This window comes from Eleutherodactylus coqui, chromosome 11 (genome assembly GCF_035609145.1).
Source record: "Eleutherodactylus coqui strain aEleCoq1 chromosome 11, aEleCoq1.hap1, whole genome shotgun sequence".
Lineage (NCBI taxonomy): Eukaryota > Metazoa > Chordata > Amphibia > Anura > Eleutherodactylidae > Eleutherodactylus > Eleutherodactylus coqui.
Window position 1 is genome coordinate 27688095 of NC_089847.1, and position 18317 is coordinate 27706411.

An 18317-nucleotide genomic window follows, 5' to 3' on the forward strand; every position below is an offset into this window, starting at 1 on the left:
CGCCCCCAGTATAATAGTGACATCCCACTCATTCTCCCATGCGGTAGGGATGTCTCTCCTTCTCCTCCATATTAGACACAAGGAAACCAGAGATGTCTTCCTGTGCCCCTGTGGTTTCTCCAATGGATCGGGGAAGAGAGAAGATCCTCAGCTCCTCATAGGGAGCCTCTCTTTCTTCTCCATTTTCAATGCAGGGAAGCTGAAGGTGCTTCCCTGCATCACTGTGAGTCCTCCAACAGCATGGGCAGATGGAAGATCATCAACAACCACCCCGGCTCTCAGACACTCACTTTTATAACCTCACTTGTACCACATGACACAGTAGGAAAGATACATTCAGCAGCAGAGCTTACAGGCAATGATTTTAGGGAAATTAACCCTTCAGACGCCACAGCTCTGCAACACACATACAGAAAATTGACATGACAGTTTTGCACAGTGCATCCACATAAGACAAACATGTATGACAATTATGGAGGGGACCAGGATGTTATTCTGGGACACTACAGTTAGCATTGTTGCCTTTAAGCACTGTGGTCCTAGGTTGAAATCTGACCAAGGAAAACATCTGCACGGAGTTTGTATGGGTTTCTTATCCATGATAACTACATTTATTTCTGTAGCGCATAAATAGAGGAGGAGGGGGAATTTTAGTGGGTTCATCCAAGATGTACCGCCTAAGGTTCAGGTTCAAACTAAAACAGTGTTCAACTGTTTTGGTTCACTCAATAACAGTGGTGGGCTTAAGGCCTCATGTCCACGGGGAAAATCAGGCCCGCTACGGATTCTCTATGTAGAATCCGCAGCAGGTCCCTCCTGCCCCGCGGACATGAGGTGTAAAAATAAGAATTTACTCACCTCTCGCCCGCTCCGGATCTTCTCTTCGCCGCGGCTTCATCTTCTCTCCGTCGCGGCCGGATCTTCTTTCTTCGGCCCGGCGGATGCGCAGGGCACGTCGGTTGCGTGCCCCGCGCGTGCGCCGGCCCCTGAAGAAAAAAAGATCCGGACGCGACGGAGAGTATATTAGCACTTTCTGCTTAGGTTAAGCAGCGCTGCTGATTAGAGCCACCTGATTGGCTCTTCGGCACCATGTGACTACGCAGCGTGCACGCTGATTGTGGTCACATGGTGCCGAAGAGCCAATCAGGTGGCTCTAATCAGCAGCGCTGCTTAACCAAGCAGAAAATGCTAATATGCCGACGGAGAGAAGAAGCCGCGGCGAAGGGAAGAACCGGAGCGGGTGAGTAATTTCCCATTTTTGTCTCCCGCGGATCCGGACGGCTTCCATAGTCTTCAATAGAAGCCTGCGGGAGCCGTCCCCGCGGGAGACCCGCACGAAAATAGAGCATGGTCCAGATTTTTTCATGCTCCATTTTTTTTAAAATCACTTTTATTGACCATCCGCGGGTATTTATCTACCCGCGGGTGGTCAATGCATCCCTATGGGATGCGGATCCGCGGACAGGAGAAGAGTTAAAATCCGCTGCGGATTTTAATTCTTATTTTGCCCGTGGACATGAGGCCTAAGAGTCTTGTGTGGCACAGAGTGTTAAGGCAGCAGAAATGCAATCCAAAGCTCTCACTCACGACCTGAAGGTTGCAAGTTCAATCTCCAAATGGCTCAGGTAGCCGGCTCAAGATTGACTCATCCTTTCGAGGTCGGTAAAATGAGTACTCAGCTTGGTGGGGGGCAATAAATAAAAAATTACCTGAAATCACTGTGGAATAAGTTGGCTCTATACAAATAGCAAGATTTATTTATATTGGATAGAGCCCATTCTCTATCAATTGGCTTTTTGTTCGGGGACCTAGTCCTCTTTGTATATTGTACCACAACTCTGAGAAAGCAATAACGCCAACCTTCCAGTTCTTGATCTGCTTGATAGCCCACAGATAAGCCCCATTCTCTAACAGAAACATGGCTCTACATGGTCCATTTTTGACTGCTTAATCCCACAGAGGGTCCATGACAGTCCTGTATGAATGATAACAGGGTCTTTTTAACATACCGCCAAACCTCAGCCACTCGGACAACTGTGAATAGAGGAATTGGCTGGAGCTTTTCTGTTTTGTAGGTTAAGGAAGACTTTCATAAAACGGTAATCCAAAAAAACTCCAAAAGAAAGCTTCAAACCATCCAATGACTCATGACATAAGACCTTATTTAGGCCTCTTGTATTGTACAAGTAGAGGCGTGAATTATAGCTGCTGGGCCCAATGCAAAATCTGTAATAGGGACCCCCAACTATACTGCGTAATTTATAGCACTGGTCTCCTTATATGAGGAAGAGAGACATGGCAAAAATCTTTTAAAGCTGAGATTGAGCAGACATGGAGTTGCCATGGCAAGAATTGTCTACAACCTATCTGGTGAACTTTTTTATTTCCAAGTCTGCATCTATGAATAAAAATATTGAAAAGTACAAATGAACTCCTCGTTAGGACTACATGTACTTCTTACATCTGTACAGCCACTTACAGTAAAAGGCTCTATACATGATCATTTACATTAGAGCCAGAAAAAAGTTCAAGTTGTTTTCTGCTGCACTTTTCAATCAGATCACAACTTCTGGTCCATACGATATAACAGCTTGGCTCATTGACTAACAGGATCTGTTCTCCATGCTTGTCACTGACAGGTCTCTCCCTTTTCCTTGGTTCTTGACTGGGATTTTCTGCAATTTCCAACATACACCATATGTTGCCAGATTGCAAGCTGACATCAGAAATATACACCAGACCCACGCATGAAGATGGCTAATGTCACATGCCCATATGATATGAGCCAAGACATTTTTCACAGGAAATACATATGTTGCACTGACTATAAAAAAAATGAATAAAAAGTCATGTAACTGTGGTATAAAACAATCTATTACATATCAGTACTGGCTCCATTTATCTCACGGATGATAAAGAAAAAATTCATGAGCGTTAAAAGGTAGTAGATCAGAAATTCATTTTACATTTGGTTCTTTTATTATTGAGATATCCATATTTTATATTACATTTAAGTTGCTCCAGGGACACCATATTTAAAACGGTTGTACCAGTATCACAAGTTAACGCCTATACACAAAATAGGGAATGAGTTGCTGTTTGGTGGGGGTCTCAGATCTAAGACCCCAACAATCCTGTATCCCCCATACTCCTTACTGCAGGATTACTGCTCCCCCCCCCCTGTGAGAAAGGGACCGAATGGAGCACTGGTCATGCAATCACTCTGTTCACTTTCAACGGGATTGCGGAGATAGCTGAGTGGCAAGTGCTTGGGTATTAACGTCAGCCATATTGAAATTAATGTTGTGCCAATCGCACATACTCAGCCAACACTCCATTCATTCTGATGTTATTGTGATCAGAAAAGTGACCCCCCCCAGTAACAGGCTGTGAGGACACGGAACCTACATTCTCAAAATTGGCTCAGGTCACAGCAGTGAGCCCCTCACCAATCCGTAAGTTATCCCCGATCCTATGGATAATTTTATTTTAACCCTTTGCAATCTAATTTTGGATTCAGGGTTTCCTAGAAGGCGGACAAATGTCAGCGCTCGGGAAGATGCAAAGACCACCAGCATTGAAGCAATGATCCTTCACCATCAACTTCACTGGACTGGCCACTTTGCGTAAATGCTGGACTACCATCTCCCGAAGCAATTGCCATTCTCTCAGCTCAAGAACGGAAAACGATATGTTGGTGGACAGCAAAAGAGATTTAACCCCTTCTGGGGGTTCATTACAACTGGCACCTGCGGGCATAAGTTGCGATCAGCCGCGCGGCCGATCACGGCTATTAACCTTTTAAATGCTGCTGTCAATTCTGACAGCGGCATTTAAATCCCCTGAACGATGTTTGGAGGTCCCGTATTTGTGTAATAAGCTTGATTCTGGTGCTGTATTTATGTTATGAGCTTGACTCTGGTGCTGTATGTATGTTATGAGCTTGGTTCTGGTGATATATTTATGTTATGAGCTTGGTTCTGGTGCTGTACTTGTTTTATAAGCTTGATTCTGGTGCTGTATTCATGTTATGAGCTTGCTTCTGCTGGTGTATTTATGTTATGAGCTTGTTTCTGGTGCTGTATTTATGTTAAAAGCTTAGTTCTGGTGATATATTTATGTTATGAGCTTGGTTCTAGATCTGTATTTATGCTATAAGCTTAGTTCTGTTGATATATACAAATGTTATGAGCTTGGTTCTGGTGCTGTATTTATGCTATAAGTTTAGTTCTGTTGATATATATGAATGTTATGAGCTTAGTTCTGGTGATATAGTTCTATTATGAGCTTGTTTCTAGTGCTGTATTTGCGTTATGGGCTTGGTTCTGCTGGCGTATTTATGTTATGAGCCTGGTTCTAGAGCTGTATTTATGTTAAGAGCTTAGTTCTGTTGATACATATGAATGTTATGAGCTTGGTTCTGGTGCTGTATTTGTGTTATAAGCTTAGTTTTGGTGATATATTTATGTTATGAGCTTGTTTTTTAGTGTTGTATTTGCATTATGGGCTTGGTTCTGCTGGCGTATTTATGTTATGAGCTTGGTTCTGGTGCTGTATTTATTCACTGAGCTGTTCTGGTGTTGGTATGTTGCTATTTTACTGCTTTCTCCACGAGCAGAATACAGGCAGTCTGTTTATCGGTACAATAAACAGTATATATTCTTTTTTTTTCCTATAATGGCGGGCACCAAAAAACATTCCGCACAGGGTGTCATCTAAGGCCGACACCGCCTGTGGTGAGTTGCTCACATGGCATCCTGGACCATGCACTTTATAACCCCTTACTATCCTAGTGCAAGACAGCTGATTTACACATATCATGGAAATGAATCAGTCCCACCGAGTGGCCTGGAACACGAAATGGTGCACTGCGCTTTTCAGATGTTACACAGACCTTTGATGTTTTCACTGCTCTACTTCCAAACATGAAAATGCATTTTTTTTCAATGGTCCAAATGCTCTTTACAGCAATCTTCACTGTAAATACACTTTTACATTCATCATAATCAGACATTATTTCCCGAGCCAGGATTTTTTTTTTTAACAGCAGAACAAAAACCAATCACTATGTACCCACTGGCAAATGACCACTGTATTCTCTCCAATTCATGTTTCCAAAATCAGTACAGTGAATGAGCTGAAGGCAAGGAAACATTAAACTAATGCGTGCGCGGCAGCTGAGCTGATGAACAAATCAAAGCAGATAGTCAAACAAAATTACCTAGGAAGAAAGAGATTCGCAGGTCCTCACAGTCCTGTTTGTGGGCACAAATATTTTGGTGACAGTTGTGTGAGATGTAGATGATAATGAGGGACTCTATCTACATGTCAATTAAACCCATTATCCACTTCTATTTCCTGCAATGACGTCTGGGCAAGGATAGATTCTCCACGAATTGAGATACATAACTCAGCATTATAGGTTGTGGTCACACCCGGACCCTGGAGACTGAAGGTGCCTAAAAGGTCCAACAGCCTAGAGCCAACCTGAAAGAGGTACATCAGTGCAAATCAGACTCCATTGGTATTGGGAAATTTTACGGAAGTGTTATTTGGTCATGGACGACCTTAGCTATCTGCGACCCATGCGGTTGCATAGGGCACTGGTCACCAGCTTGTAGGGATGTAGGCTGAGGCAATCATCCTCCAAAGGTCTACCTGGCCAGATGATCTTCGTACTCTGTATGGCAGCACCTTCTGGAGCTACATGAATCATCCTCCTCCTGGCTCTGCTTCCTCTCTTCTGATGTTCCAAGTCGCTGCTGTCAGCCCATTGGACGTAGGCTGGGGTCAATCATCGTCCTTAGGTCCGCCTGGCCAGATGATCTTCTTCATCTGGGTGACAGTGTCTTGTAGAGCTACATGAATCCTCCTCCTCCTGGCTCTGTCTCCTCTTCTCTGATATTCCAAGGCGCTGCTGTCAGTCCATCGGCTCTCCTGCAATATAGTTGCATATTTCTGCTATTATATTTATGTTATGAGCTTGTTCTGGTATTGCATCTATGTACTGAGGTTGCTTAAGGCTGTATTTAGGTACCAAGCTTGGTTCTGGTATTTTATCTATGGTATGTATTGAGGTTGGTTTGAGCTGTATTAATGTTATGAACTTGCTGTGTTTATGTTATGAGCTTGGTTCTGGCATTTTATCTACAAACTGGGGTAGGTTCTGGTGCTGTATTTGTGTTATAGGCTTGATTCTGGTGCTGTACTTATGTTATGAGTTTGGTTCTGGTACAGTATTTATTCACTGAGGTGTTCTGGTGTTGGTATGTTGCTATTTATTTTTAGGTATTTATGTATCCAGCTTGATTTTGGCGCTGTTTTTATGTTGTGACTTTGGTTCTAGTATTTCATTATTGTATTTATGTTTTCATCTTGCTTCTGGGGCTGCATTTATGTTAAGAGCTTGGTTCTGGTATTTATTATTTATTCACTAAGTTGTCCTGGTGTGAGTATGCTGCTTTCTGCACTCATGGGAGGTGTGGGGGATTCTACTCAGGGTGCTATCTAAGACATATGATACAGATGTAATAATAATGTAACCCTAATTTGCTAATCAACTGTTTATAGGACTCTACAGAATAACACTTATATCTCTATATAATATGCCTGTCCTTTAACTGTATAGTATGTGGCCTCTGGACTCAAGCACTAGGAACCAGGTGCTACTGCAACCTCCACAATACTACAGTAATGCAAGTAAGATACAAACCTAGCTGAATTCAAAGGTACATACAGGCTTGTGGTGTTAGGATATGAATGGAGCAACACTCTCATTCACTGATAGCAAGCAGAGATCTTGAAAAAAGTGCAGAATTGACACCCAATGCACACTAGAAAGCTGCAGAACCATTAACCCCTTTAGTGGCACACCCAGAAAATCTCCGGGGCTTGCTGCACTGACCATGCAGTTAAACCCCGGAAGATTTTGGTGGACAGCTCTAGCGCTGAAATGTGCAGAGCACTGAGCTGTCATCTGAAATCTTCTTTTTTTATTTTCTAAAATTGTTATAATGTATTCTTTTGGCATTCCTTCATAAATATTTGCGAGATTAAATTGCATTGTTGACTCTTATTTAAAAAAAACCTGCCCTGTGAGGCATGCCATGGTAATTATAAACCTGCCACTGAAGGGGTTAAACAATGACAAAGCTTCATTTATATAAAGCCAGAAGGCCACTTTAACATAGAAATATCCATTAGCATGCACCATAGTCATAACTTTCCCAAAAACGACGGTAACAGCCCTAAAAGTTTTATAATTTTCCAGTCGGACAAGCTGTCATTGGCTAAACATAAAAACAGCAAAAAAAAGGCAGACTAAAAATAATCTCTTAGGGACAAGGTAATTTAATTTCCTGGTTGAGAAGATCTAGTATAAATGTGCAGCAATGTTCTGTGCATTGTACAGTACATCTCAATAACAGGGGAGATATAGATAAGGCATGGCAGCTGTTCCTATCCAGAATTGGCATTAGAACTCTGCAGACTGACACAGATTCATTAGTCAAGAAGAAGAATCTAATGATGTCTGGGGATAGGAGCAGGTATCCAGGCAGGGGAAGATCGGCTGCATCTCGGAATATTTAGGCATTTATAGATGCAATGTAGTTTTATATTAAAGGCACCTGCCTTTTCATGATTGGAGCTCGCCTGTATGGAAATTAGACCCCGAAGTGCAGCATCAAATCACAAGATTTCCGTGGATCAGTGTCAGTCCATATTAGAATTGGAAAATCCAGCGATCTGAGCAACTTCCAATAAGGTCTTGTCATCATGGCTAGACTAGAAAAAATATCAAGTGAAAGAAGACTTGGTAGACATAAACATTACATTGCCGAAAGGGGTCAGAGGAGGATGTCAAGAATGGTTTTGATGGACAGGCAGTGCACAGTCAAGCATATTGCAACCAAATGCAACACTGATACTCCAACTGAAGTGTCCAAACACACAACTCATCGTTCCTTAGCATGGATGGGCCATAACAGCTACAGCTCCGTTGCTGTCTAAGGCCGGCGTCATGTGAGTATATGCGTATTTGCCTGCAAAGTGTTTGTGCAGATCAATACTTTTTTTGCATGTGCATCAGCGTATTTTACTCTTCTTTTTGTGCAAGCGAGGCATATGTATTTGTGCACGGCAAAAAAGTACACACCAATTAATTGGTAATTAGTCTAATGAGTTCGAGCTGTGCTCTTTTTCCTACCCTATGTTTCACGCAACTCCTAGCATGTTTTGCGCATAGTTGGGAATCCCTGTTGACTTTTATGGGGACTTTTGGTGTGCAAATGCGCAGGAAAATAGAGCATGTTGCGCTTTTTTATTGAAATGCACAGGAAAGTTTGCATATGTGTACAAACCCATTGAAATCAATGCGTTCTATTCTCTGCATATTGCGGGTGTAAATACGCCCGTGTGACACGAGCCTTAGGGTGGATTCAGATGACCGTATATCGGCTCGGTTTTCACGCCCAGCCGATATACGGTGTCCTCATCTGCAGGGGGGGAGGATGGAAGAGCCAGGAGCAGGAATTGAGCTCCCGCCCCCTCTCTGCCTCCTCTCCGCCCCTCTGCACTATTTGCAATCGTGAGAGACAGGGCTAATTCGCGAAACTTAGCCCAGCCCCGTCCCAACTCCTTTCATTGCAAATAGTGCAGAGGGGAGGAGAGGGGGTGGAGAGGAGGCAGAGAGGGGGCGGGAGCTCAGTTCCTGCTCCTGGCTCTTCCAGCCCCCACCCCCCTCCTGCAGATGAGGACACCGTATATCGGCTCGGCGTGAAAACCGAGCCGATATACGGTCGTCTGAATCCACCCTTAGAGAAACAGAAAAGCAAGACTCCAGGAGGCAAAAGAGGGCAAAAATTGGATCACTGAGCAACGGAAAAACATCCCCTGGTCAGATAAATACAGACTTTTATTACACCATGCTGATTGGAGGTCAGAATTTGGCACGAGCAGCCTGAGTCGATGACCCCTTCCTATTAGTTGTTCAGTACTTGTCAGCGCCTCCATCTAATTTGCAGTAACTACAAGTAGTTTCCCGTCTGGATGGGCCGATATTCCCTAAGAACGATTTCAACTTCAAGTAGAATCAATGCAACAAATTGCTGCCGTTCTGTACGTCTGAGGTGGCCCAACACGCTACTAAATGGGGGTCTTTAATAAGTTGCCCATTTGGCGATAGCAGAGCCTGATGGGAAGAAATCTTGAAACACCCATTTGCCTTAACGGGAAAAGAAAAAATGGTTGTATATATAAAAAGGCACAGACGTGGGGGGATACCACAATACCAGAAGAGGATGAATAGAATACTTTACTTAGTCCACTAATAATGATGTGAATGTTTTATGGTCTCTAAATTGGTGTTAGGGGATCACCAGGCTTGTATGTTATCTCTGCACCATGTTTCTCATATTCTCCACTGTAGCATGAAGCCTTGAGATGCTGATGCCTCTCTTGAGAGGGTCAAAGATGGTTATAAACGTGTACTCCAAAATTCTTCTATGACGTTGAGATTTGAAGTTGTCTTTTACTTTGATAACTTTCATATGTTGTATGTTGTGTTCGTGGCTTGAGCAATGTTCGGCCACAGGTAAGTCTCTTTCTCCCTTTAATTGTGTGCCGATGAGATCTCATCCTGGATTTCAGTTTTTGTCCTGTTTCTCCAACATAAAGACCCCCAACAGGACATTTTTCGGGCCAGGATCAGGTACACAGCGGGCATGGAACATGTGAATGTCCCAGGGATCTTATAGTCCCGTTGTGTGTTGGGGATATGTATCCTGTTCGCGGCCAGTATATGTGAGCAGGTCTTACAGATCCTTACCTTACAGGGATGAGTTTCTTTTTGTGTGTCAGAGGGCAATGCACTCCTGATTATAAGGTTCCTCAGACTTGGAGGTTGCCTGTAACACAGGAGGGGAGGGTCTGGGAATATGGTTTACGGACGGTTATCCTTGTGTAGGGTATGGTGGAGTTTCTTTGCAATCTTCCTTAGTACCTCTAGCTGGGAATTGTAGGTCACCACTAGAGGTACATGTCCATTTCCTTCCTTCTCTGTGTATCAGAGTAGTTGATTTCTGGGTATCCTGGTGGCTCTGGTGATTTGGTCATCAACTGCAGTGGGATGGTAGCCCTGATTTAAAAATATCTTTTAAGATGATATAAATGTTCCTCTCTGTCTGTTGGATCTGATGGCCTGGCTGTAGATGATGGACTTTTTGATGTGTTTGGGATGGAAACTGTCCCATCTGAGGCATGTGGGCCGATCAATGGGTTTTCGATATAGGAATGTCTATATGTATATATATATATCTATGTCTATATGTATATATATATATATCTTTGTATCAATTCCATTATGCCTGAGGAAGAACCCTAAGTGGGATTAAAAGCTTGCTATAACATCATGTATTCTTGTTAGCCATTAAATGGTATCATATCCACAAGATTACTTGGTTTCCCTTATTGAGAACAATCCCTTAACATGAATGTCCTCACAAGTTATTCATCTGAATCCTCCAAAAATCTACTCTAATCTTTTTTTCATATTGCTCTTAATATCTTGCTAGCAGTCAGAGTTTGGATTCTCTGAACACCTAGGGAGAAGTTTAATAAAGATTAGTGATCTTACACCAGTCTTTAGTAGCAGTGTACTAGAGTCAGGCTGCTTATTATATTTGAGGCATCTTTTGGCTGACTATGTGCTCGAATATAAAAACTGTACAGTTATACATTTGCACTATAATGTATGTGAGTCTCTGGGGTAAATAATAGTATATTTGGCCAGTGGTCACATGCTGAGGCGGCACGGAGAGCAGTTACCCGGATATGGGCAGAGGCTGGAGGAGATTGGAGCATCCAGTACATTAATCAAGTATATGCTAATATGTTACTTTAATGCAGTCCATGCTTTAAGAATTTTTTTCCCCACTGAACAACCCCTTTAAATGCACAGCAAAAAAATCAAATAAAATCACAACCAGCAGCAAATATTTTAAAAAAAATAACAAAAAACAAACAAAACGACAATGCTCATCTCTGCTGAACTACGACCGGTGGTCCTATGAATCTTCTTTCGCTGGATCAGCTGTGAGAAGAATTAGGTCTGTGCAGATTTCAGCTGCAAAACCCCTTTAAAGGAGACTAAGGCATCTTTCACATGAGTGATGGGTTTCTATGCTGGCAGCATCGAGGGCGAAAAAAGCCGCAATCAAGTCACGGCCAAAATGTGTGTTTTCTCGGCCCATTCAGACAAGTGGTGTCTATATACGCCACAGCGCGGAAAACCCTTGGTCGGCATAAATCCTCGGCATGGCTTCTAATGTGTAGCTAGAGCCAGCTAAAATGTTTTTGCAGTGTTGGCCACTGCTATTCTCCCTTCCCCTGCCTTTTTTTGGAGTTCCCATAGGAGTCTATGGGAGATGCCAGCATCTATGTTGGTTGAAAGATAGGACAAGACCTGTGTTTTTTGGCAACATATAAAATCGGTCGACATATTCGGTCGCCGACATCCTATAATTCCTATGGAGTTTTTATATGGCCAAAAATGAGAATTTCAAGTAAATTAACTGTGTAAAAATGCTCACACGGGCGTTTGTACGCGCAAATTCTTAAATGTATAACTGATTCATTCAAAAATTCACATGACCTAAGCGGGCGGCACGGCGGAAAAAACACTGCTAGCAGCGTTTATCCGCACAAAAGGGCTCGGTCACACGGGCGTTTTGATACTCAAAAAGAGCGCTGTCCGCTATCCTCTGCCACAGCTGTCACAGAGGAGCGCGATGTTCTCCCATTAAATTCAATGGAGCCGGCAATACAGCGGACTCCATTGAAAGCAATGGGCTGCCGGCAAGCTCTGTAGTAATTTTCAGGGAAGGGCTTCAAATATAAGGCCTTCCCTGAAAAACAATCCAAAAATGTGTAAAAATAAAAAAATTCTATACTTACCTCTCTGCAGCTGCCAGGGCTCAGCCGCGTCCAGTGGAGTCTTCTCCTGCACTGCTCTGAGTAGTATTCAGCAGGCGGGGTTTTAAAATCCCTGCCTGCTGAGTGTGCTGCCTCTGACTGGCTGAGCACTGTAACCAATCTGAGGCAGCTCTCATCTATTGAATGACAGCTGAGAGCTGCCTCTGATTGGTCACAGTGCTCAGCCAATCAGAGGCAGCACTCACCAATTCATGAATTCAATGGGAGAACATCATTCTCCTCTGCCACAGCTGTGACAGCTGTGGCAGATGATCATGATCTTCAGTATATGTTCTTAATGGGGTCGACGCTGCTGCGACAGCATCCATGGGTTCCACACACACAGAACACCGGTTTGCCGCAAAATGCAATTACATGCGTTCTGCGAATCGTTGAGTCCTATAATTTTCGCCACAGTCGTTTTTCCACATGTAAAATTCACACATGTGACCACTGCAATTGAACAGCATTGGTTCTATCTAGTGCGAATTTTTTGATGCGCAGAAAAACGTCCGTTGCAAACGCCGTGTGACTGAGCCCTAAGATTAATGGACTGAATAGGGCCTCCATTCATTAACTCTGAATTTCCTAACAGGGTGATTAAAAATTGGTTTTATTAACCCAGCGCAGAAGTAACATTTGCTCTGGGTTCTCTTAACATTTATTTTATTCTCCATGTTTAATCTGTTCTACTTACCAAATTTAACCATATCACAGCTCATTTGCAAACTTTATCTAGATATAGCTGTAGTTTCCAAAACTCTAAATTCCCAGGGACTGAAATCATTAAATGCTGCCCATTCCAATTCTTATCATGTCTGGCCTGCCTCCCTGTAGTCCATCAGATTAACTGAGGCAGACACAAATGACAGCTCTGCAAGAAAGCTTCCGTTTTTTTTCCAAACAGAGCTGAGTTTACCGTACCGGCAAGGTAGGCAGAAGCTTGGGGCAACAATGTTTTAGGGAAGTCAACAGTATGTAATGTCAATTTGTTTAAAGGGCTTTTCCGGCTTATTTTATTTTTAACTAAATAGGCTGTCCATGTGAAAAAATGATAAAGGAGCTTATACTCACCTCTCCTCGCTCGCCCCAAGTCATCCACCGGCTGCTCCGGTACTCCTTACTGATATATAGCTTACAGGCTGCAGCAGCCTGTGGAGTCCCGTAAAGAGACTGCTGCAGCCTGTAAACAATACATCAGTGGCTCTTTTATCATTTCTTATCAAGGACAGGCTGTTTAGTTAAAAATATAGTAAGGGTCCCTTTGGGTGGGACAATTTTCGGGCATTTAAGCTTAAGAGTCTGATATTCATCCCAGTGATTATCACTCCCGAGCTTTTACACAGCAGTTGCAGTGTCCTAGGAGCGGTACACAACCTGGAAGAGAGCTGGATAGAGTTTGGGCCTTGTCACAGTCACTCTACCGTCTCCCACCCGGAGGTTAACTGGTAACATGTCCAAGGGCAGGTTAATAAACGAGGAACCCACTAATGGATTACTTTAGTCCATTATGTCACGCGTGACACCACCGTTTCTTCTGCCGCTGGGGAATTCCTGGATGGTGGAGTAAACTCACCCTCGCATAGCCTCCGTGGGGGAATTCCTGGTTGTTGGAGTAAATCAACACACACGGGGTTCTTTTAAGACGCAGTTTCCAGAAATGGACAGGTGACTGGTCGCTTTACTTGAAGTTACTTCCTTACAACTTCAGAATACGCACCAGCAGGAAAACAGTGTAAAATATCAAAGTCGTGTAACAGGGAGGACTCACGGGTGGACAGGAGAAACCACAGTCTTGTCATCTGTAGGTCCTGATCCCAGCAACACACTCTCTTCTCTCCAACACTATACCGGTCAACACTCATATTTGATAAAAAGGGTGCGCTTCATGGTGATTCCTCACTCTCTTTCTTAGCATCGAAGGGGTACTTTCATATCTCCTGGGTACGGCAGTCCCAGGGCAGGCTGTAGACTCCTTTCAGCCTTTTCCATTCTGGGCCGCACAGTCTGAAGGTACCTGTGTGGTCCTCGTGCAGACCCAGAACAGAACTCTCTCCTCCTAACTTTCCAGACCCAGAACAGAACTCTTCTTGCACACTCCTTGCATTCACATATATATTACGAGGTCACGTGACAAACAAACGGATACATTTTCCAGGCAGTCAGCTCACAAACCAGACAGTTAACCCTTTCAGTGCTAGTTTTAGGTCTTCTTGTTGGACGGTGCAGCTGTCAACCACAACTGTGGAGAAGCTCCAAGGACAGAGAGGAGAGCATTTAATTAGGAAGCCCCGCCATATCCAATGTACTTATGGCGGAACAAAAGCTGATTTTAGCTGCGATGGTAATACTAAAAAGCTGCAAAAAAGTAGGATGTATTAGGTAATGTTTAAAGATGAGCGAAACCCAGAATGTTCGGGTTCGCGTTATTCGAAACGAACTTCCCGCGATGTTCGGGTGTTCGTTTCGAATAACGAACCCCATTGAAGTCAATGGGCAACCGGAACATTTTTGTATTTCGCCGATGCTCGCTAAGGTTTTCATGTGTGAAAATCTTGGCAATTCAAGAAAATGATGGGAACGACACAGCAAGTTCTCCTCTGCCACAGCTGTAACAGCTGTGGCAGAGAAGAACGATGTTAGCCCATTGAATTCAATGGAGCCGTCAATACAGCCGACTCCACTGAATGCAATGGGCTGCCGGCGATCGCGGGATGAATTGTCGGAAAGGGGTTAAATATATAAGCCCTTTCCTGCAATTCATCCAGAAATGTGTAAAAATAAAATATATATATATACTCACCTGGTGCCGGCAGAAGGAGTTCAGCGCGGCAGGCTGCAGTTCTCCTGAACTGCTCTGAACAGCTGTGAGTAGTATTCAGCAGCCGGGGATTTAAAATCCCCGCCTGCTGAATAAGATGCCTCTGATTGGTCACAGCCTGACCAATCAGAGGCCAGCCCTCACTCACACCCATTCATGAATTCATGAATGGGTGAGTGAGGGCTGCCTCTGATTGGCTCAGGGGCAGGAGAGCTGCCCCTGAGCCAATCAGAGGCAGCCCTCACTCACACCCATTCATGAATTCATGAATGGGTGAGTGAGGGCTGCCTCTGATTGGCTCAGGGGCAGGAGAGCTGCCCCTGAGCCAATCAGAGGCAGCCCTCACTCACCCTTTCATGAATTCATGAATGGGTGTGAGTGAGGGCTGGCCTCTGATTGGTCAGGCTGTGACCAATCAGAGGCATCTTATTCAGCAGGCGGGGATTTTAAATCCCCGGCTGCTGAATACTACTCACAGCTGTTCAGAGCAGTTCAGGAGAACTGCAGCCTGCCGCGCTGAACTCCTTCTGCCGGCACCAGGTGAGTATATATATATTTTTTATTTTTACACATTTCTGGATGAATTGCAGGAAAGGGCTTATATATTTAACCCCTTTTCGACAATTCATCCCGCGATCGCCGGCAGCCCATTGCATTCAGTGGAGTCGGCTGTATTGCCGGTTCCATTGAATTCAATGGGCAAACATCGTTCTTCTCTGTCACAGCTGTTACAGCTGTGGCAGAGAAGAAGGATTTGTCTTCTATATGTTCTCAATGGGGTTGGCGCTGCTGCCGCCGGCCCCATTGAGCGCATATAGAAAAGATTTCTCAGGGAAGAAAGTTAAAGTAACCCGAACATCTGAACATCGTGTGGTGTTCGTTACGAATAACGAACATCCCGAACACCCTAATATTCGCCCGAGCATCAAGCTCGGACGAGTACGTTCACTCATCTCTAGTAATGTTCTTTAATAATTAGGGTGCATTCACACAAGCGTGTGCATGTGCTGTACATAGGTGCGCACAAAACTATTCACCTACGTACGTGCACAAACAAACGGGAATGCAGGCTTGCAACCCCTGCAGTGATTTTCAGGAAAGGGCTTTAAATATAAGCTCTTCCCTGAAAATTATCCCTGTCTGTGCAAAAAAATCAAATTAAATTAAAAAAAAAACATATATATACACACACACACTTACCTCTCCGCTGCTGCCGTGTAAATATTCTCCACGGAGGGGGGGGGGCCTTGTCACTGAACACTGTGACAGCACTGTCACGATGTTCAGTGACACGGGGACTCCCCGCGGGGAGTAAAGAATCCCCGCCACAGCTGTGACAGCTGTGGCAGAGGATCGGGTTATTCCCCAATGCTTTTAATGGGATTGGCACTTCTGCAGTTCCATTGAAAGCAATGTGCTGCTGGCAAGCCCTGCAGGCATTTTCGGGGAAGGGCTTCAAATATAAGCCCTTCCCTGAAAATCATCCCTAGAATGTGTTAAGAATAAGAAAAAATTATACTCACCTCTCCTCAGCTGTCGGGGCTCAGGTGCGTCTAGCCTGTCTTCTCCCTACACTGCTCTGAAGCTCTTTCAGCAGGCAGGGATTTAGCCATTCATTGAATGACAGTCACTGCACTCAGCCAATCACAGGCAGTGCTTGGCCATTCATTGAATTCACCAGACCTTCTGGCCAAGTAACATCACCTGTCAAATGTCATGCGGCTGTATTGCCTAATTGGTAGTCCGGTGCTATCGGCCACATCGGCCCAAAACTAAATAAAATAAATAACCTGGAAAACCCCCTTAAGAGATCGAACATACAGTATGTTGTTTTAAACAGTAACAGTCTTCATTGAATTCATGAATGGCCAGGTGCTGCCTGTGATTGGCTGAGTGCTGTGACCAATCACAGGCAGCACTCATCTGTCTTTCAATGAATGACTGAAATCTGCCTGTGATTGGCTGAATGCTCAGCCAATTCAATACAGCCCTTTCAGCAGGCGGGAATTTTAAATTCTGATAAAGACATATCAGAGCTTGAGTGGGTTCAAAGGCGGGCGATTTCAGTAAAAAATGTAATGGGAAGACTACAATACAATAAAAAAAACAATTAAGGGGGGGGGCGATGTAATAATGATGAATAGCATAGTACAGAGATGTCTCTCATCGTCTATTTATTCCATGGACTGTAATAAGGGAACCCGCCATATGTCTTGAGGAACTCTCTGCGTGAAGATATTATGTTGGTATCTATGTTATGTAAATGTTGTGACTTTTTGCTCCACTTTTCCAAAATGTCTAGAAAAGCAGCCGTGGTTTCAGTGGTATGAGGTACAGATTTAAGAAATGCGACTTTTTAAAAAGTCACAAAATTCATTGCAATCTCACTCCAATAGCTTGGTGACATAAAAAGTGACTCCCTACCATGGACTCTTTGAGATACATGGAAGAGCTTAAATGTAGTGAGCTCGAAACTGAATACTCAAAATTGTATGCTACCTGGGCTGTATGGGTGGAGTTCCGAGATTCCCCCTCTATTGCCTCTTTTTGCTGAGGAGTGGAACGGTCCCATGAGAAATAAATCAAGTTGGTTTGTATGGATAGTTGGAGAACCCCTATAAATGACTAAGGTCTATGATCCCAGGGTATCCCCCCCCATGAACTCCCCCCTTTCTTTTTCCTTCTTCTTTTCTATCTCTCTTCTCATTTTTTTTAGCTTTCCTATCTATTTTAATACATTTTCGGTATGTTTTTGAAGTGATTTAGTATTTGAAAGGGAATAGTGTTGGGCTCTGTCCAGAGAGTCCTCACAGCCCTGTGGCCGGGGGGGCTGGCTGGGCCGGTGCCCATTGGGCACAGCATAGGAAAGCGGCAAATGTTTGTTTAATTTATATAGATCTATATACAGGAAAGTGAAATCACTTGTTGCTGTGGAGAAAGAGGACAACAAATCCAGTAATGTTATAGATGACTGTAGAATGTTCCTCTGTTAATGCATGCTGTTTAATATCATATACTTCAATTCAGGCCGTAATTTATCTATGGCAGTGAATAAAATCCATTTGAACATAAAAGTGACTCCACATTTCCAGACCTGTTTAAAGATGCAACCAATTTATCATCAGCCTCTGAAATTTTATAAATTTGTTGAAAATAAAGGCAAAGTGCCCTACAACAAAACCAACTATAAAAAACACAAATGATACATTCTCCCCTTTGTCCGTGCTTTCTGCTCAAGACTTTTATTAGCCAAATGGTACAATATTTTTTGTGCTGTTTTTGAGTAATAACCAAGCAGGATTTAATGTCATCCAAGCTCATGTCCATATTCCATAAGTAGTAAAACTTTTGCGCACGGTTATATTTTCCGATGTTCTATAATTTCCCAAGCCCAGATCTGTAGTTCAGCAGAACTTCATTAGCGGCAGCAGAAGAATATAAATGACTGTATGTGGTACAAAAGCCGTCCATAATTTCATGTTTGCATTGTGCCATAAGCCTTTTAGCAATGTATTGATCTGCCATA